General features: G+C 40.0%; 1 long non-coding RNA gene across 5 annotated transcripts; it reads left to right on the forward strand.

Annotated features, from left to right (window-relative positions):
• The first annotated feature begins 1,205 nt into the window (after positions 1–1,205).
• LOC113276565 lies at positions 1,206–6,271 on the forward strand. Of its 5 annotated transcripts, none has more exons than XR_003324535.1 (5): positions 1,206–1,511; positions 2,441–2,611; positions 3,423–3,592; positions 4,438–5,149; positions 5,244–5,574. It is a non-coding gene; the product is annotated as an uncharacterized LOC113276565 (long non-coding RNA). The 5 variants fall into 5 exon arrangements; XR_003324537.1 differs by having other exon boundaries at positions 1,209–1,511; positions 5,018–5,149; XR_003324538.1 differs by lacking the exons at positions 1,206–1,511; positions 2,441–2,611; positions 3,423–3,592 and adding an exon at positions 5,581–6,271 and having other exon boundaries at positions 3,602–5,149; positions 5,244–5,324.
• The last annotated feature ends 15,467 nt before the right edge of the window (positions 6,272–21,738 follow it).

Here is a 21,738-nt window from a genome sequence, read left to right on the forward strand (position 1 = left end):
TTGTTTATGTAAGACATGGTATGCATGTATAACCTCTTTGGTATTTTCCAGTGGATATCTACCGCGGTCCTTTTCTCTATGACAATCTGAGGTCGGACATAAGAAAGGTTAATAAAAAAAAACACAGGTGAACTCGTTAATAAAAAAAACTTATTGGTCCTAATTTGGAGTTTCGATTTTCAACCTTTTCTAACCCAAACATCTGCAATCAAACCAACACCAATTCACCATCAAAATCATAAATTGGTAGTATATTGATTTTAACAACAGTTGAAAACTTATGCTCCACAATAACCCTAAATTCTTATTGACACAAAAGAATAAACCTATATATTGAGAAATATTAAGGACAATTCAACAGTTATGTGCCGATTATTCGATGAATAAAGTTCAAGGTAAAAGATGAGAGAAATGTTTGACATAAGCCAACTTACATGCCCACACCATTGGCGTGATTAATAACACCATTTTTTCCCTTGCGTATTATCTATATTGCAAAGCAGGTACATTCCTTCTATATATTCAAGAATAGGTCTACACATTCGAAGTCGGTAAACATAAATAACAATTAAATACCTACAAAATTCCGAATCATCATACGAAAAAAAATATAGAGGAAGAGGTTTAGAAGAATCGCGAATCACCACATAGAGAAAAATATAGGTGAAGAGGTTTAGAAGAATAAATTCGAGCGTTTTCTTTTTCATAAAAAGAGTAATGATTTGACTTGGGCGTTTTCTTTTCATTGAATGGGAAATGCCCACAACAGTACCCAAATAGAAGGGACAGCTGGAAATCCATGGGGAGCGAAACGCCAAAATTAGGTTCAATCTGGACCGTTCTTTATGTGTTTAAACTGTAGTTCTCCGTCCAATGGAAAAATTGGAGAGAAATATATATAAATAGATTGATCATGACCGTTCTTTATGTGTCCAAACGGTAGATGTCCGTCGAAAGGGAAAAACGCCATTATCCTTTATAATATAGATGATTCCTTTTGTATTTACGTATCTATCTTACAAAAACAAATGGTTTTTGTCTGATCTGACGGCTGTGCATGAGTCTTCTCCAGCAATTGACGGATCCGATTACTCTCAAGGTGCCAAAGATAAATCGTGGTTAGCAATGCACCCACCGTCTACGCCCCGATCAGACGTCCCAGATTCCACTTCTTCATGCGTTACCAAATTATTCAATTGACTGAGTTAGTTACTGTCATCATTTAATCCCATGATTCTCATTCATTCGACTGTTACTCTTATCATTCAATTTCAAGACGTTTCTTTTCTTCTCAGGGAAATCGATCAATTGTAAACCTCGCGTCTAAGAGAAGTGAAGTGAAAGGAACCATCCAACTGGATTTGCTCCATTTTCCGTCTCCCTCCATCCAGAAATTTTAGGGATGATTGAAAGTTAGGGTTCTCCTTTTCACCTTAATTTTTATTTTTGATGTGATTTTGAATCCCAGGGTAGACACGGAATTCCTTCATCGCCATTCTGTACGATCCCAGGTATTAGTCTGTGTTATTTTGTTTCGTTTTTGAATTAACATTTTTTGTGACATTGTGCACATATTGCAGTTAAAAAAATGTTTTTTATTTACGTTGTTTCTGTTTATTACCCTATTTCTTTTCTTCATTTTTAAGGAGTTGTGATATTGTGCACATATTGCAGTTAAAAAAATGTTTTTTATTTACGTTGTTTCTGTTTATTACCCTATTTCTTTTCTTCATTTTTAAGGAGTTCCCTTCAATTTTACATCTCAATATAATTTGCTGATATAGTCATTTAAGTGATTAATTGGAAGTGAAACTTTAAGGAAATCAAGTAATATTGATGTGGTTCATCAGTAGAATTTGTTTTATTGATCCATGTTTGATAGTTCTGAACTACCGATTAATTTAAGCAGTTTTCCAAGCCTGTGATTCTGCCAAGCTTCAATTTTTGATGAACTCCCATTTTAGTGATAAATTATATGGTTAAATGCACCAAAGGAAATGAACTGAGATAAAACGATGCAGTCTTCCTTTAGTGATAGTATGTGATAATTTCATTTTATTCCCAAGTTTGTTGTTGCTCCTCTCTCCAAAAGTTTGCCGATGTGGTGGAAAGTTTTCATTCAATAATTCATCTCAGTTTAATAGTTAATGAAAGTTGAGTTGTTTAAACGTCACACGATATAACAACATAATTAATATGTGCCTGCATCTTAGTGGACCTCTTCTGCCTAAAGGGACATAAGTGGTTTAGATTGGATTATTTCTTCGAGGGATTATCGAGAGTGATGCGGTACATGCAGTCACTCCGAGCTCAATCAAGGGCATGCTTATCCAAGATATGTGAACAATTGAAATCAATCATAGCTCCTTTTATTAATTTATGCAGTTTACTGTTGTAAGGATTATAATGCTTTGTTCACTGAATTCTTTTTTCATTTTAGGGTTGCAGCTATGTTAAAGATGCTGGACTTGAGAAGATTTATCCAAAATTTTACTTCTATTTTTTTGGTCATACAATCAAGTAGGGTGATGGCTAAGTTGGAAATTTATACGAAATTCACAGACGTTGTGGTTGTTGTTGTTGTTTTTCCGCTGGGGGTATCTTTTTTGAGGTAATCTTGATTCCTTCTTTTAAACTCTTTCATTGTGTTTTCTTATCATGATCCTTATCTTTGTATTAAGAACTGGGATTTAGTAAATAAACTTGAGTATATCTTATGCTGCTCCACTTTAAGGAAAATAACGTGTACAGTATAATTTGCTGATATAGTCATTTAAGTGATTAATTGGAAGTGAAATTTTTAAGGAAATCAAGTAATATTGCTGTGGTTCATCAGTAGAATTTGTTTTATTGATCCATGTTTGATAGTTCTGAACTACCGATTAACTTAAGCAGTTTTCCAAGCCTGTGATTCTGCCAATCTTCAATTTTTGATGAACTCCCATTTTAGTGATAAATTGTATGGTTAAATGCACCAAAGGCAATGAACTGATATAAAACGATGCAGTCTTCCTGTAGTGATAGTATGTGATAATTTCGTTTTATTCCCAAGTTTGTTGTTGCTCCTCTCTCCAGAAGTTTGCGGATGTGGTGGAAAGTTTTCATTCAATAATTCATCTCAATTTAATAGTTGATGAAAGTTGAGTTGTCTAAACGCCACACGATATAACAACAGAATTAGTATGTGCCTGCATCTTAGTGGACTTCTTATGCCTAAAGGGACATAAGTGGTTTAGATTGGATTATTTCTTTGAGGGATTATCGAGAGTGATGTGGTACATGCAGTCACTCTGAGCTCAATCAAGGGCATGCTTATCCAAGATATGTGAACAATTGAAAACAATCATAGCTCCTTTTATTTATGCAGTTTATTGTTGTAAGGATTATAATGCTTTGTGCACTGAATTCTTTTTTCATTTTAGGGTTGCAGCTATGTTAAAGATGCTGGACTTGAGAAGATTTGTCCAAAATTTTATTTCTATGTTTTTGGTCATACAAGCAAGTAGGGTGATGGCTAAGTTGGAAATTTATACGAAATTACAGACGTTGTGGTTGTTGTTGTTGCTTTTCCGCTGGGGGTATCTTTTTTGAGGTAATCTTGATTCCTTCTTTTAAACTCTTTCATTGTGTTTTATTATCATGATCCTTATCTTTGTATTAAGAACTGGGATTTAGTAAATAAACTTGAGTATATCTTATGCTGCTCCACTTTAAGGAAAATAACGTGTACAATGAGCAGTGGTGTAGACTGTATGGATTATATATCCATACCTTCTGCAATGTCTTCCCGTTCTCCGTTTTGTGTGTCATATGTGCACTTTGGCACCATCTCAGAATTCAACGGGGTAAGTCCCTTTTTTTCATTCTTTAGATGCCAATGTCTGCTTTGCTTACATTTAAAACCTAACACCTTGCGTCCTATTCTTCTTTGCGGAAATGTATTTGACCCACTGACAGCCCTATATCTTGGCACAGAATTACAGTGGTGGGATTGGTGAACTGGATATCAGCTATTCACCACCATATAGTTTCAACCCTGCCGTAAAATGGATGTTGAATGGACTCGATAGTGAAGTTGGTATTTAAGAGGTGTTAGTTTCAATTCTTTTGAAATGCAGAAAAATTTCATTAGTAATTCACAAGTAAGCTATTAAGATCTATTATCAGTTTAGCGGCATAACTAAGATCTATTTCATTTGAAGTAGCTTGATAGATTAAGTAGTCAAATAGATGGGTGCAAAAAAAGGAAAAATAAAATAAAATTATACAATAGCACTGGATAGCACAGGGTGAGACTGTTAATTATCGTGGACCCTTCATCAATTGCCATAAATTAGTTAGGCTGTTTTGTGCTTTGCGTGCCCACATGGGACAACATAGGTTCTTAACACTTTTTGATATTAGTAAAGTATATGCATAATTTTTATTTTTGTGTAGGTTTGTTACATCAAATACCGCTTGCTGTGCTCAAGAGCTGTCTAATGGAAGGTTTTGCACAATTGCAACAAACCATTGCTTTATGTTACAGTACATTGCTTTAAGTTACAGTATTATGATTTTATGTGGAAGCTCTTTAGCTTTTTTGGTATTAGTTGAGTTTACTGAACTGCTTTCTATTTTCCACCAGTATTTGGACTGAATTAAGTGAGAGTACGCGACTACAATTTTAGTTAGTATTGAAAAAAATCATACCAAACTAGATAATCTTAATCACCTTAATCTTCGTGAGAGTATGGAACTACTGTTTCAAAATGAAACACCGAGATTAAGCCTCTTGCTAACATATCTAACTGGTCAGTTATGTTTATCTTTTTGTATTTTAAGGGTATATATTAGATTGAGACTAAATTTTTTGTGACCCTGTTATAACCAGATGATGTTGGTGTTGTGTAAATTTGTTGTATGCTTTGAACATAAAAGCTCCGTAGGCACAAGGGATCTTACTTTGCAGCACATTTGGTGGGTTATAATTATCCCGGTAATATAAGGGCCTCTCTAACTCTCTCTGTTGGTGCAGTGGTTGTAGTGTGAACATCACCCTGTGTGGGGATAAATCAATCAATGAGCTAAGTCGTCACATACACCATCTTGGAATTGAGCAACCACCTGTCGTGGACGTTCTTACTGGACTATGTTAAAACGGACCAAGGTATAACCTGTGCTTTGGTAGTAATTGTCTCATATACAATTACCGTGCATCTGTTTTTAGACTATGTTATGATACCAAACTCTATAATGGGCAGGATGCTCCATCGGTACCCCACCAATACGATCAAAATATATGTCAAAGATGACACTCCTGAAGTAACTGATGTAAGAGATGGGTGAGTGCTAATTTTTTGGGTTCACCAATCTTAATTACTTATGAAATATCAATACAACAAATATCTCAACACAGTCGCGCCATTTTTCTCTTGGGAGTCTTGCAAATTTTAGGAACCTCATCATTGGTCCTGAAATTAGGTTCCAGTTTGTTTGTGTTAGTGGTTTGAATTTTGCGTCTTTTCTCTTTTTGTCCAATTTATTACTTATATTCAAGTGATGGAATCTATGTTATCAATGCATTTTCTTGAACATCAGGAGAAAGTACTATGCGGCCACCAGTTTGAATTTTGCTTCTCCACCTTTTTTCCCCCACAGATTTCTCACGTGTCATTTATTTTCCAGTGGTAGAAATTAGATTACTGAGTTTTATTACAGTGTAATTTTTAGGGAGAAGTTAAAACTTTCAGATGGAAGAGAGCTATTTGTAGAAACTATCATATTAAATGTAGTGTCAACTCTTAAAGCACCGTCCTTTCGTTCCATTCACATGGTGATTAAAGCAGACATGTTGCCGCTAGTCCCAGATTGCCATCATTTTCTTGAGGTGGACATATTTACATGAGACACTCCAGCATTTTCTTGAGGTGGACATATTTACATGAGACACTCTGGAAGTCTACCGAAAAAATTTCTCCTCAAACACAACTGACTTGAGTGTATTTTTTCTTTTCCTAGGATAGATGAAGTTTTTTATTGGGGAAACTGACTGTTGTTGGTAGAGTAGACATGTTGAAAAGGAATGGGTATTCTTTAACTGTAATTTTGTTATCAAAAATTCTTGGTGAACCGCGGAAATGGACGCCATGAAAACCGTCCCCTCCCAATCCCTTATGTGCTGGCCCCACTAAACTAAAACCGCTCCCTCATGTGTTTTCACGGTTTTGCCGTGGTTTTTTCATACAATTCATGTAGAAGCAACTGTTTTGTTATTAATATAAAAATTAACCACTGTTTCTTTATTAATACAAAAATTTGAGTTTAACACTTAATAAAAGCTGTTTTTTTTTTGAGTGTATTTATTGAATCATTGGGTATTACGTACCCTTATGTAATAGGCCTTTAGTTTTTAACACATTTCATGCTTCAAAAAAGAAAGTATGAGTATAAGATTGTTATAGCCAGAGTCAAATGAACTGAAAATAGGTTTAGTATCTTGAATCAGTCTTACTAACCGGAAAAAACTTTGAATAGTAATCACCATAGGTAATAACAATCCAAAAAAAAGAAAGTATGAGTATAAGATTGTTGTAGTCAGAGTCAAATGAACTGAAAATAGGTTTAGTATCTTGAATCAGTCTTACTAACGGAAAAAAAAACTTTGAATAGTAATCACCATACGTAATAACAATCCAAAACCCGGACCGTTACGGCACGAGCCATACACTAGTAACTCATATATTTTGTAAATATGTTGCAAGTGAGAATTAAAGTCACTTTGCTGCTACTAGCATTCTTGCTTGGGATCAACTCTCGAGTTTTCTATCAAGGAGTATATGACCACGTCTTATGCCTAATATGCTCAGGGAACTTTTCTTTCGGTCTCTCCGTCGCCAACAAAAAATTCTTATGGTCACACGCTTCCATGGTGCCAGTGTCAATATTTCTTTTGCTGGCGCTAGCATCGACACTCCTCTTGCTGGCACCGGTCGAGTACTAAAATAGGAAAATATAATACTTCAATACAGAGACCTTGTGTGACGTGACCATAAACACTCATGTCAAATCAATTCCCAACTTATGTCATGGAAGAAATGATATGTCTATTTCAATTGTTCATCTCATTAGGGACATCAAATCTGTCTCTTTCTCTCGTATAGATGGAAAAGATACAGACTAGTACAGTAAAAACTTTATATATTAATAAACTATATATTAATAAAAAATCAAAATTCCAACTTGGACCAGTTATAAATAGTAATAATCTCCACATTTTAATATTAATAGCTTTTTCTAGTCCCGTCATAAGGAATTTATCTATATATATATTAATATATATATAATTGTCACTGTTGGAAACTTATAGATCTTGTTACATCAAAATTTAATATGAAACAAAACATTTATCTATAGTTGTTTGTGAAAGGATGTAACTTTTTGAATTCTATAGCATTTTTTTTGATTTGTGGATACGTAAGACCTCATTACTATGAACACCTTCTTGTTGAAACCAAAACATTTACAACTGTCGAGCATGTTTAAAGCTTCTTGGCATAACACATTTGGTATCTCGATTTGTATTATCATCGTCAAGATCATTTCCCTCCTCATCTTGACTGATTTCATTGTTTTTTGATTAAAGCATTTACGACTTGTTGCTCATTTGGATGATTAAGAAAGACATCCATATCGAAAACTATTTACACACTTTAAATTAGAATAATTTATTTATTTTTATTTTTATTTTTTTGGTATACCTCCCTATATTAATAAACTCCATATATTAATAATTTTATAAAGTCTCAAGACTATTAATATATGGAGTTTTTACTGTAAAATAGTTCTCAATAAGGCAATTCTGGCTAGTTTTCCTACTTTCAGATGTGATTCTTTTTTATTTCCAAAAAAAAAAATAACAAACAAAATCAATGCGATTCAACGTGACTTCTAGAGGGGACAAATTCCAATGTAAAGGGATTTTATTCAAAAGCCTGAAAATTTTTGTGTACCCCAAGATGTTCATAAGATCAATTTGTCTATGTTAGCCAAAATAACTTGGAGACTGTCCGATGAACCTACTTCTTGTAGGCTTCACTTTTAAAATCTGAGTATTGTAATGGGAAATTTTTTGTTAGGGTAAAAACTGCTTTTACTAGTCTTTGGATTTATAAATGTATTAGTAAAGGGTTGAGATTAGTGGATCAAAATAGCATACAAGAATTGGGAGATAGAAAGACGATTAATATTTTGGATGACAATTGGATCTCTAACTTGAATGAAAATTTATCAAAATTTTGCAGTGCCTGAAACACCAATCTAACAGTTGTTGCTGATTAAATAGATCTGATCAATAAAAAGTAGATTCTTACTCTTATTAGTTTTATGTTTCATGAGATTATCTCTAGAAACATTGTTAATACCAATTTGTTTATTCTCTCTGTGAAAACACGAGGACCCAAATACACCACAATCTTTTAAATATCAACCTATAAGTCCTATACCAAGTGTGATCGTATATAGACTAAGTCGATTCAATACAACAACTTGATATTCATTTGATAATAGTTACGGTTCGGAACCGATTTACTATAGGATCAATATCAAGTGATTCGGATTAACGCACAAGTGTATTTAATTTATTATAATATAAAAAAAAATATAATGCGGAAGTAAAGTAAATAACACATCACAAGATTATGTTAACGAGGAAACCACAAATGCAGAAAAACTCCGGGACCTAGTCCAGATTAATACTCTCAGAATTCAGCCTCTATACAAAATCTAATGCCAACTTCGTATAGTTGAGACCAAGTAGACTACTCCTAGCTACTTAGTTTCCAATGTATCCCTGCGTATTCGACTTGTAAAGTCATATACATGAATAACTACTCATTTGGATCGTATTCCAAACACTAAAGGAGTAAATCTGTTTGGTAACCACTCTAATCAATCTTTGGTAAAAGATATATTTGATTTGTCAACAAATGCTCTTCCGTTTAAGCTAATAAACTCCTTTGTCTGGTTAGATCAATCCAAAACTTGATTACCGAAGTAACCAATTTCCGGATTCGCAATCAATTAGTGTAAAACTCAAAGAGTAACTATAAAGTGATGCATATCTTATCAACTAGATAATGACAAGTCTATCAAAGATAAACAAGATCTAATTGGATCCCAACTATCAAGATGTGTGCACAAATTCATAAGATACGAAAAATAATAAGAAAATCTTGTACGTCTTCAAATCTTTAATTTCCTTCTCAATAACCTGCACAACACAAACTTCAATCGTCTTGTGATCAATCACACACAGAACGGAGTCTGTTAACAATGAATTATCACAAGATGTCTTTAGATCCGCAAATGGTTCTAAAGATCCGTCGATACTTTGATCTTGTTTGAGTGACCCTTATGTCAAAAGATAAGGCTCTCAAGAATAATCAAACTAGGTGCAATCAAAGTTTCAACAACAGTTAGTCAATCAAATCAATAATCGTAAACTAAAATAACAATGCAATTATCTAGTTTCCCACCAACGATACTCGTAGAGATTCTTGATCCCACATAAGTCTTTAAACGGGCGGTCGTATGAGATTTTGTCTAATTAGGTACTTTCTTGTCTGGATATACGGCTACACCAGAAACAACACGAATGAAGTTTTCCTGGCTCTTAGGATAGTTTGCAATAAATGCAAACTCAAGTGTTTATAGACCAAGGTTGTTTGGACAACAAAGAAATTCCAAAACTATTCTCAATATGTTATCATTAAAGTACCTAATTTTGGTTTTCCTATTTCCAATTAAATGCCAAACTATATTTCCGAAATCTCTCTTAGAAAACTTCTATTATTAGCTTTGCACATTAATTAATAGCCTTTCCCAGAGGATATGCTTTAATTGTTGGTAACTAAATGCTTTAATTGCTGGTAATAAAAACATATATTTTTGAAAATCATAATTAAATGCTTTTCAATATATTGGTTTGGGATCACCTTGAGTATCAAGGAATGTCTTTGAACAATTAATGAAAAGAGTTATGTGCATGTTTAAATAATTTCGACGCCTAAAAGTTTCTCATCTTAGAAAACCCTAATTCCTAATTCACATACAACCTGAAGAAATGTGTGAACTTTGGTAACTTGGTTTTTCTCTTGGAACCGGTTATACCATGAGTCACAATATAAGTTGTGAACAGTTATACCATGTTTCCCAAGATAGGTTAATATCGATTACACCATGCTTCCCAATGTAGCTTGTGACGGATTACACCTTGCTTCCCAATGTAGCTTGTGACTGGTTACACCTTGCTTCCCAATGTAGCTTGTGACCGGTTACACCTTGCTTCCCAATGTGTCTTGTGACTGGTTACACCTTGCTTCCCAAAACTAGTTAGGATCGGTTACACCTTGTTACATAATATAACCTATGACCGTTTATACTTTATTATCAACATAAGTCAAGATCGGTTCTACCTTTTCATCTTGTATTGGTCATCCAAATGATATTCAATAAAGAACCGGACCAACACATTTATGATTTCCCTTTCGATTATGAAACAAGTTCATACATCTACTTCCTTAAACCAATGTAATAATACATAGCTTCACACCTATATTGCACAAATAATTAAGTAACTAAATACATAGATTATGTTGATGTTGTATTTACGAAATTCAAAAGATAAACGTTATACTTCGTAATTCAATATAATTCCTTGACACTTTGATCATAATGATATGACCAAGTCTAATCACTAGAGTATTATAATTTCAACTTCGCATGTTATGTTTTTAATATAATGCAACTTGAGAGATACGTTAGGAATGGAAACAAGTCAAGTCAGTATTACTAACCTCAAGTGGAAGGATGATGTCTTCGTTGCAGCAGTTACTTCTTCACTTTCTTCAAATCTTCAGATTAATACTTGTACGTCTCAACTTTCCTATACTTTCTAGTCTGACCTAAACAAAGTTGACTCTAGTATTTAATCAAGCGACTCTAGATGAGTTTTGATACTAAAATTTGACAAACAAACTTGATATATCAACGCTTGGTGGGTTCAACCGAGATATGTTCTAACAATCACCCTCTTTGTCAATTTTAGTGAAAAAACTCTATTACATATGGAGACAAACTAATTACAAAATAACTCATTCTTCATACGCTTGATTCCAAGTTTCAACAACACAATATCTTGCATATACTCAAAAAATAAATGTCGTTTTTGACATTTGAATAACAAAAGCTTTACTCCCCCTAAAGGAAATCTAGGTAAATATTCAATCCGAGCATCTTTGTTATTCCCCTTTTGTAGTATGATATACTACTGTTTGAGGGTGAAAACAATTTCTGCTGATTTTGGTAATTTCAGGTGTGTACATGAGAAATGAGTTTAAACCCTAAACAATGTACTGCAAGGGAGTACTTTAGATTCGAGAGATCAATCTGTACAAATCCGGCCTAAACCAAGAAATGGCCGTTCCAGACTTGCTTCGGTCACAAAATGAAGGAGAAGGGTTGGTTTTGGGGAGGGAAGCGAAGAGAGTGTTGAGACTAGAATAGTTGATTATGGAAGAGTAGTTGTTTTACGACTTGTTTCAGAAAGTGAGAAGCTAACAGATGGAAAGATAGCAAATATTTTTTGAGTGTTGTATGCTCCTGACCAGAACTTGTTGTTCGGTGGAAATAGGTAAGAGCTATTTATACAAGTCGAAGTGAAGCGTACTCTGGTCTAGTAAGAAATGGAAAACAGAGTAAATGGGAGGAGGTGGTAACCAGTAACTCCTGGAATTGATGTTCCATAAAAGAAAACGTTTCACCAATACTCTCTGTATTTACTAACCGCCTCATCCTTATGACACTGTCTTATAACGGGCGTAGTGTACGCCGCATGCTGTAAACCGCCAAACCAATACCCAATGAGAATCCCCCAGTTTGTGACATGTGTTGATGTCCCGAGTGTTTTCGTGGAAAACATGTAGCATGTTGTTGTTCGGCAAGTTGAGCTTGGGAGACTTGTTGGCTCGGTGGTGACCTTCGACGGTCGAGATTTTGCATCTTGAGAGGAAGGGTAGCCGTTGATTATTGCAACCCTTCGTTTGGTATCCACTGGCATGAAAACATGGCTGGTACGGCTTTAATATGGCCTAGTTTAGGCGCGGCCAAAAGTTAGGGTTTTGGATTTGTTTGGGCACGACCAAACTAGGGCTTGGCGTCGGGACAAAGGTTGCCATGCGTTAGCTGGTAACCTTGGACGGCTAAGATCTGCATCTTAGATGGAAAAGTGGCCATTGATCTTCGCAAGCCTTTGTTTTAGTAGCCGTATAGGGAAGGCCGGCATGGTATGGCTCGGCAAGGTGGTTGGCATGCCATTGGCACATGTGGCATGGCTGGCATGCCTTGGCGCGGTTTGGGCCTGGCCAAAACAAAGGTTTTGGCATTGGGCCAAAGGTTACCATGCGTTAGTTGGCGACCTTGGACGGCTAAGATTTTCATTTTAGATGGAAGGATGGTCGTTGATCGTCGCCAGCCTTTGTTTTGGTAACTGCATAGGGAAGGCCGGCATGGTATGGCGCGGCAAGGTGGATGGCATGCCATTGGCACATGTGGCATGGCAGGCATGCCTTTGCGCGGTTTGGGCGTGACAAAAACTAGGGTTTTGGGCCAAAGGTTACCATGTGTTGGTTGGCAAACTTTGACGGCTAAGATTTGCATCTTAGATGAAAGGATGGCCGTTGATCGTCGCGAGCCTTTGTTTTGGTAACCGCATAGGGAAGGACGACATGGTATGGCGCGGCAAGGTGGCTGGCATGCCATTGGCACATGTGCATGGCCGGCATGCCTTGGCGCGGTTTGGGCGTGACCAAAACTAGGGTTTTGGGCCAAAGGTTACCATGCATTGGTTGGCGACCTTGGACGGCTAAGCTTTGCATCTTAGATGGAAGGATGGTCGTTGATCGTCACAAGCCTTTGTTTTAGTAACCGCATAGGGAAGGCCGGCATGGTATGGCGCGACAAGGTGGCTGGCATGCCATTGGCACATGTGGCATGGCCGGCATGCCTTGGCACGATTTGGGCGTGACCAAAACTAGGGTTTTGGCGTTGGGCCAAAGTTTACCGTGCGTTTTTTGGTGACCTTGGACGGCTAAGATTTGCATATAAGATGGAAGGGTGGCCGTTGATCATCGCATGCCTTCGTTTTGGTGGCCGCATAAGGAAGGCCGGCATGGTATGGCGTGGCAAGGTGGTTGGCATGCCATTGGCACATGTGGCATGACATGCCTTGGAGCAGTTTGGCGTGGCCAAAACTAGGGTTTGGGCCAAAGGTTACCATGCGTTGTTTGGCGACCTTGGACGGCTAATATTTTCATCTAAGATGGAAAGGTGTTCGTTGATCATCGCACGCCTTCGTTTTGGTAGCCGCACAGGGAAGGCCGACATGGTATGGCGCAGCAAGGTGGTTGGCATGCCATTGGCACATGTGGTGCGGCTGGCATGGTTGGCATGCCTTGGTGCGAAGTTGCGGCTGGCGTGGCATGCCATTGGCGCAGTGGTGCGGCTGGCATGGTTGGCATGCCTTGGCGCGGAGGTGCGGCTGGCATGGCATGCCATTGGCGCAGTGGTGCGGGTGGCATGGTTGGAATGCCTTGGCGTGGAGGTGCGGCTGGCATGGTTGGCATGCCTTGGCGCGGAGATGTGGCTGGCATGGTATGTCATTGGCACAGTGGTGTGGCTGGCATGGTTGGCATGCCTTGGCGCGGTGACGTGGCTGGCATGGTCTGCCATTGGCACAGTGGTGCGGCTGGCATGGTTGGCATGCCTTGGCGCGGTAGCATGAGAATCAGGGTTTAGCATAGATGATGTCAGTCAGTGTTAAGGGTTCTGCCGTGGAACATGATCCATGTAAAAAAAAAGGGTACCCCGGTAATTATTACGTAGGCATGCTGATTGATTCAATAAATGTGCTAATGGTCATAGTGACGTCATGTCAGATGTACAGTTTTACGATTTTGACCCTAAGCTAAAAACCACCATCAACATTAAGTCCCCTGCTTAGCTCGGAACAGGAGCATTGTCGCGAGGTAAGCATAAGATGGTGACAGGCGAGGAAAAAAATCGAAATGACAGGTCGTGAAAAGATGGTCAGGAAAGTCCGACTAACCTTTTTCGAGAGATAAGGAGAGTTCATGATCCTCATGTTTGGCGGACTTGCGTAGATTCTATTTGTGGTGTAGACCGTGAAGTGGTGAGATGAAGTTCGTCGGCTTAGTCTGGCCATGTATCACCTTGGCTGGGTTAGGGAACATCATGACGCTGGCTTGGCGAGTTGTTGGTGTTGGCGCGGCAAGTCATGGCGCGGACGGCTTGGCATGGTGGGGACAAGGCAAGGCGCGGTTTGGTGAAGCAAAGCATGCGCGGATGGCTTCGCATGGTGATTTGTCTTCGCGGGCCCGTTTGCCTCTTTTCCTTACTTGACTCAAATAGGAAGTCTTTTCCTTATTCAAACTCCCAAGTACCACGCCTATAAAAGGGGGTCGGCCTCTCCTTTTATTTCACACCTTTATTTTTTATTTTTATATTGGCCGTGTGGTAACAGTAAAGCGGACGAGCGAATCCCAAGTATGTCTTTCAGCACTTCCTCTTTAACTTGTTTTTCTTGTTTTCTTGTGTTAGTGCAAACCCTAGATGTAGGCGTACCTTTTCATGAACTTGTAAAAATGTTGTTCTTTTGTGTTGGTATGAATCCTAGCCGTAAATATGCTTTGCGTGAACTTGTAGTAACATTTAGGCGTGAATACCGTAGTAAGGTTGGCCGCCTCAATTACTGTGCAAAGTAGGCATGCATGAGCTAGTAACTGTCATTCCCTTCCATGAAAACCTAGCTCCTAAGGTTTCCTCCCTTTTCCTGGTGTGGCCGTGTGTATTTTCCCATGGTGGGGCGCGCCTCCTCGTCCGGGCGCAAATTTCCTGTAGCAGGGTACGACCTTGGCATGAGGTGGTGATGCAGGGTTTGTCAGTCCCCATTTCTTCGCTCATGCGCATTATGACTTTGCAACAAATTGGTTTGCGTCCAGGATGGATCTCCTTTGTCTGATAAAATAATTTCCATGCACTTTCCGTAATAATTTCTCTTCGTATTGTTCCATTGTAGTTATTTCGAAGGTGAAAGTAGCGTGAGAAAATTTCGTTAGGATGTCATTTGAGAAAAGTTCTACCGTACCGAAAGATGTTGGCAATTCCAAGCCACATAGACGATGAGTTCTTTACAACATCCTCCACAATTAGGAAAAATCATCCCAAGTACGTGTCGATTCTTCTAACTGGTCCGGAAAGTGAAAGAGAGACCCGGTCAGTTCGGCCTGGAGGTGTAATAAGGTTTTGTCTTCAGAGGAAAGAGTATTCTGCTTCTCCCATTGACTTTAAAATCTGTGTGAGTCCGTTGTGTCCCTTTGAGAAATGGATACGATTCATGATGAGCCAGGAATGTGTAAAATCCAGTTTGACCAAGGCGCAGATTATTGATGCTGTCGCGGCTTCCGCAATGCTTCAAATTAGGAAATATATTCCAGGCTTGGTTGCTTTTATTTCTAGATGGTGTCCGGACACTCATACGGCCATATACAAGTGGGGTGAAATGACTATCTCTTTATAGAGCGTGGCCGTCTTGCTGAACCTTCCCGTAATAGGAAACCTCGATGTCAAGTTGTCTGCAGATGAAGAAGAAATGTGCGCCGCTCTGGTTGCGAAATCAAAAGGATTCGTTCGGAAAGAAAACGAGACGAGGTGCTTCTATGGATGGTGGGTGTCTCAATTGTTTCCTGATGAGTTGGAGCCAAATCAGAAAAATAGTACACTTCATGTCGCAGCGTTCTTGGCTCTTTCGTTATCCAGAGATATTTTCGATGACGGCTCTGGTAAGAAGGAGATAAGACAGGACTTATAAAGTTTTCCATAAAATTGGCAAAAGGTTTCGTTCTCCCTATTGGCAGCTTGTTTCTTGGTTCTCTGTACACACACTTGGATCATCTGGTCGCGGACATGTGCGCTTCAAATGGCTACATGAAAGTGGATTCGTATATTCATGCCGCCTTTCTCCAAGCGTGGCTGTGGGAGCACTTCGAAAGGTATGATCCAAAACCGTTGGCCGTACTTCCCGAGTCTTGGGGTGGTTCTAGGATACTGTGTTGGTCGAATAGGCGCCCAAAGATTGGTTCGAACCTGGTTGGATTCCTTGACAAATCGCACATGATCAATTTTCGTCCATAGGCTCCGGTACATGCGTCCATAGCTCAGATCAATACCTTTGCTCCTTCTCCAAGCATGTCTTTGTCTTCTGATAAAGAGGATGTGAGTGTTGGAGAGATGGTGTTCATGCGAAGATGCACGCCCGGTCATGTGCCGTCTTTCTTTCGAGGATTTTGCAAAGCAGTTTCATACAATATCGATAGGGCTGCTCGGCATATGGGTTTTGACCAAGGGGTCCCACTCGTTAATCAGCCGGTTGTTCCAGAAGACTCGTTGCCAACTGTTCTCGATGCTAGTGTTCTTGTGTCGGGTAAAAGTCTCCCTTTTCCGCTCGCGGAACGAAATCCATCAACAACCTCCACATATAACATATTTTGGCAGGATGAGTTTCTCGCTATCCATTGATTCGTGAATGATGTGGTAGAAAACCGTCGCGGTAAGCCTTCTCCTGCGATTTTAGCGGAGCACCCACTGCTGAGGGATCCTTCTTCGACCAAGCAAAAATTCGTTATCCCGAATGCAGGTAGTCCCCAAGTGAAGGAGCGAAGGTCTAAAAGCCATGCAGACGGTTCCCAGTCAGATTCGACAGCCCTACCGACTTTCAGTTCGTCTAATATGCGGGTACGCATGCTTTTACTCTTGATTTTAGTTGGATCGCGTATATCCTTGTTTCTTTTCTGAGTATCCGTCTTTGTATCTTGCCCAGGGTCTCAGCAGTGTGAACACCTTTACCAAACTTGCAAGTAGTCAGAAAACATCGTTTCTCGAGACGGAGGGTGGCGGTGCTGAGCCTATCCATGGTGATGGGGAACCCGAGAAGGATGAAAGTTCAGAGTCCAGTGATGGCGAGAGTAGTTCTTTCGACAGCAGTGTTGAATCTTCCTCTAGTCGGTCTGAAAGGGAATCAGTGAGTCTCCCGCATGTTTTTTCGTCTTTCCTCTCTTCTTTTCTCTTTGGAAAATATCTAATCCGTGATATCATAGGGGAAGCCGTTTCTGAAGATGGCCCTGAGACGGAGACTGGCGGAGATACAGCTTTGTCTCCAACTATGACAACCGCACCGGGCGACCTTGAAATGGATGTTGATCGAGATGAAAACGTCGTTGTGACTCAGACAATGGAGAGTACTCCAGTGGTCGCAGGTGCAATTTTCGTTAGGAATCCCTTGTCGGTTGCTGATACAGTCGCGGGCGCCACTTTCAACCCTCAATATCTGGTTCCTCATTCGGATCATGTGTTGATCGGGGGATTTAGCGTGCCAGCCAAACATGCAGCGCTATACACCATGATATGGGAAAGCTACGGACATATCGCCACGACCAAGAAAATTACTAGTCGATTTGCGTTGGTTAAGCTTGTGGAGGAAGATTTGTCTTCGATTGACGACATGTGCAATGTGACTGGTAATACTGTTTCTGAGGATGTAGTCTCGAGCTGGAGGTTCCATCATGAAACGTGTGTAAACTTCGAGCTCAATGTTCCTTGGTTCGTTGAAGGTTTCTCTGAGGTTGAAAAGTTGCTGGCTGAAACAGTCGAAGGTCCTTCTGCGGATACGGTGAAGAAGCAGGAAGCGGAAGTCGAAAAGTTGTCCAGGAAGCTGAAGTTGAAGAGGGAGGCTCTCCAAAGCACGAAAGAGGATTTTTTCAAGAAGATCAAGCCATTGTTGAAAAACTTTCCTTGAACGCATTTTTGTCTTCTGAACTTCTTATTTTAGGTTGTTTTTTTTTTGAAAGGCAAATGAAACGCCTAGTTTACGGTTTTTATTTCCTGGATTTTTGGTTTGACAGACAAATGTTACCTTGAGGATTTTGGATTATTATTTGGAACAAACTGTTTTTAGAATAACGATGCTTTTTGGTTACGGTTACGAATGGTGCAAACATCCCAGGAAAGCCACTGAATCGTGAGCATTGCTTGTCGACAGAGAGCATGAGATGAAACATAACATGGCTATTGGTTTCATCATTCCGTGAAAACCTGAAGTAGTAAACCACGTATTTTGTCTAGGCAAGACTTACTCGGTTTTTGGATCTTCTGGTGAAAAAGGAATCTCCCGGATGTAAGACCAAGTTTTGTGGGAAACATCGTCGTGACTGTGGAAAGTCCCCAGTCATTCCTTGTCGTGTTGCCGATCCCTGGGCGGATCGTTTGCTTCTAACCCCTCGGAAGTCCCCAGTCGTCCCTTGTTATGTCACGACTGGTAATCGAGACGCCTAGTAGCTGAGTCGTCGATTCCTGAATGGATCGTTTGATTTTACTGTCCTGACGTCTAGGTCGAGGTATGAGATCGAGGATTGAAAATTGACATCGTGACCGAAAGATCAACCTCCCACTGTGGTCGCCAATTGTTTGAGGGTGAAAACGATTTCTGCTGATTTTGGTAATTTCGGGTGTGTGGGTGAGAAACGAGTTTAAACCCTAAACAATGTACTGCAAGGGAGTACTTTAGATTCGAGAGATCAATCTGTACAAATCCGGCGTAAACCAAGAAATGTCCATTCCAGACTTGCTTCGGTCACAAAGTGAAGGAGAAGAGTTGGTTTTGGGGAGGGAAGCGAAGAGAGTGTTGAGACCAGAATAGTTGATTCTGGAAGAGTAGTTGTTTCACGACTTGTATCAGAAAGTGGGAAGCTAACAGATGAAAAGCTAGCAAATATTTTCTGAGTGTTGTATGCTCCTGACCAATTCGGTGGAAATAAGTAAGACCTATTTATACAAGTCGAAGTGAAACGTACTCTGGTCTCGTAAGAAATGGAAAACGGATGAGTAAATGGGAGGAGGTGGTAACCGGTAACGCCTGGAATTTATGTTCCATAAAAGAAAGGGTTTCACCATTACTCCCTGTATTTACTAACCGCCTCATCCTTATGACACTGTCTTATAACGGGCGTAGTGTACGCCGCACGTTGTAAACCGCCAAACCAATACCCAATGAGCATCCCCCAGTTTGTGACATGTGTTGATGTCTCGAGTGATTTCGTGGAAAACATGTAGAATGTTGTTGTTCGGCAAGTTGAGCTTGGGAGACTTGCAAGCTCGGTGGTGACCTTCGACGGTCGAGATTTTGCATCATGAGAGGAAGGGTAGTCGTTAATTACTGCAACCCTTCGTTTGGTAGCCAGTGGCATGAAAGCATGGCCGGTACGACTTTAATATGGCCTAGTTTAGGCGCGGCCAAAAGTTAGGGTTTTGGCTTTGTTTGGGTGCGACCAAACTAGGGCTTGGCGTCGGGCCAAAGGTGGCCATGCGTTAGCTGGTAACCTTGGACGGCTAAGATCTGCATCTTAGATGAAAAAGTGGTCGTTGATCTTCGCAAGCCTTTGTTTTGGTAGCCGCATAGGGAAGGCCGGCATGGTATGACACGGCAAGGTGGTTGGCATGCCATTGGCACACGTGGCATGGGTGGTATGCCTTGGCGTGGTTTGGGCGTGGCCAAAACAAAGGTTTTGGCGTTGGGCCAAAGGTTACCATGCGTTGGTTGGCGACCTTGGACGGATAAGATTTGCATCTTAGATGGAAGGATGGTCGTTGATCTTCGCCAGCCTTTGTTTTGGTAACCGCATAGGGAAGTCCGACATGGTATGGCGTGGCAAGGCGGCTGGCATGCCATTGGCACATGTGGCATGACCGGTATGCCCTGACGCGGTTTGGGCGTGACCAAAACTAGGGTTTTGGCATTGGGCCAAAGGTTACCATGCGTTGTTTGGCGACCTTGGACAGCTAATATTTGCAATCAAGATGGAAGGGTGTCCGTTGATCATCGCACGCCTTCGTTTTGGTAGCCTCATAGGGAAGGCCGGCATGGTATGGAGCGACAAGGTGGTTGGCATGCCATTGGCACATGTGGAATGGCATGCCTTGGCGCGGCCAAAACTAGGGTTTGGGCCAAAGATTACCATATGTTGTTTGGAGACCTTGGACGGCTAAGATTTGCATCTAAGATGGAAGGGTGGCCGTTGGTCATCCCACGCCTTCGTTTTGGTAGCCGCATAAGGAAGGTCGGCATGGTATGACGCAGCAAGGTGGTTGTCATGCCATTGGCACATGTGGTGCAGCTGGCATGGTTGGCATGCCTTGGCGCGGAGGTGCGGCTGGCATGGTTGGCATGCCTTGGCGCAGAGGTGCGGTTGGCTTGGCATGTCATTGGCGCAGTGGTGTGGCTGGCATGGTTGGCATGCCTTGGCGCGGAGGTGCGACTGGCATGGCATGCAATTGGCGTAGTTGTGCGGCTGGCATGGTTGGCATGCCTTGGCGCGGAGGTGCGTTTGGCATGGCATGCCATTGGAGCAGTGGTGCGGCTGGCATGGTTGGCATGCCTTGGCGCGGAGATGTGGCTGGCATGGTATGCCATTGGCACAGTGGTGTGGCTGGCATCATTGGCATGCCTTGGCGCGGTGACGTGGCTGGCATGGTCTGCCATTGGCACAGTGGTGTGGCTGGCATGGTTGGCATGCCTTGGCGCGGTAGCATGAGAATTAGGATTTGGCATAGATGATGTCAGTCAGTGTTATGGGTTCTGCCGTGGAACATGACCCATGTAAAAAAAATGGGTACCCCGGTAATTCTTACGTAGGCATGCTGATTGATTCAGTAAATGTGCTAATGGTCATAGTGACGTCATGTCAGATGTACAGTTTTACAATTTTGACCCTAAGCTAAAAACCACCACCAACAACTACACAGCATGATGATATGTTTCTCCCCCTTAGTCTATGCTTCACTCTTTCATCAGATATAACGATTAACCACATATATCCTTTCCCAGTGAACATAAATCACTTGTTTACTCCATATATTTCTCCCCCTTTTTATTACAAAAATGACAAAGAAATGAACAAACAAAACAGGAAACCGAAAAAATCTTACAAATCCATAAGACTTGTACAACCTATAAGAGTTAAGCACGAAAGTTTCACATACCATTTTGGATAACCAATACTAAAACTGAAACTACAAAATTAATCTAGCTTTAGTATGTTATAAAGGAAATAATTGCCCGAAACAGTTTTCCCTAAGTCCGATAAATCAACTAAGATAACTTAGTTATTAACCGAACTGATTGTGTATGTACAATCGCTTGTTTCGATAAAACACAAATAGAGATCAACTCCATTTATCTTATCAGGATCTAATTATTCCATAAAATAACTTAGACCTCCATGTAGACAAGACAAATACTAGGTTAGTTAACTAGTTTTTCTTGTCAAGGATTTCGATTAGACTAGATTAACCGAATCCTACATTTGATAAGTCTAACTAAAATCAGAGAATTAATTAGTTTCTTTTATCTGAAATAAAATAGACTAAACAAATGATACCGTAATTTTTGTTAAGCAAAAATAATAGATTCAAATCAAAAAATTAACTTGTCATAGTTTTTCTCAACCGGAAGCAATTGAAACAAAGATAATCCAATGTAAGCACAGAAACTGCACCGAATTTCGTTAAGCAAAAATAACTGATACCTAAGAATACAGAAGATACCAAATCATTAAGTCAATAGAATTGACA

Source organism: Papaver somniferum, chromosome 4 (assembly GCF_003573695.1).
Source record: "Papaver somniferum cultivar HN1 chromosome 4, ASM357369v1, whole genome shotgun sequence".
Lineage (NCBI taxonomy): Eukaryota > Viridiplantae > Streptophyta > Magnoliopsida > Ranunculales > Papaveraceae > Papaver > Papaver somniferum.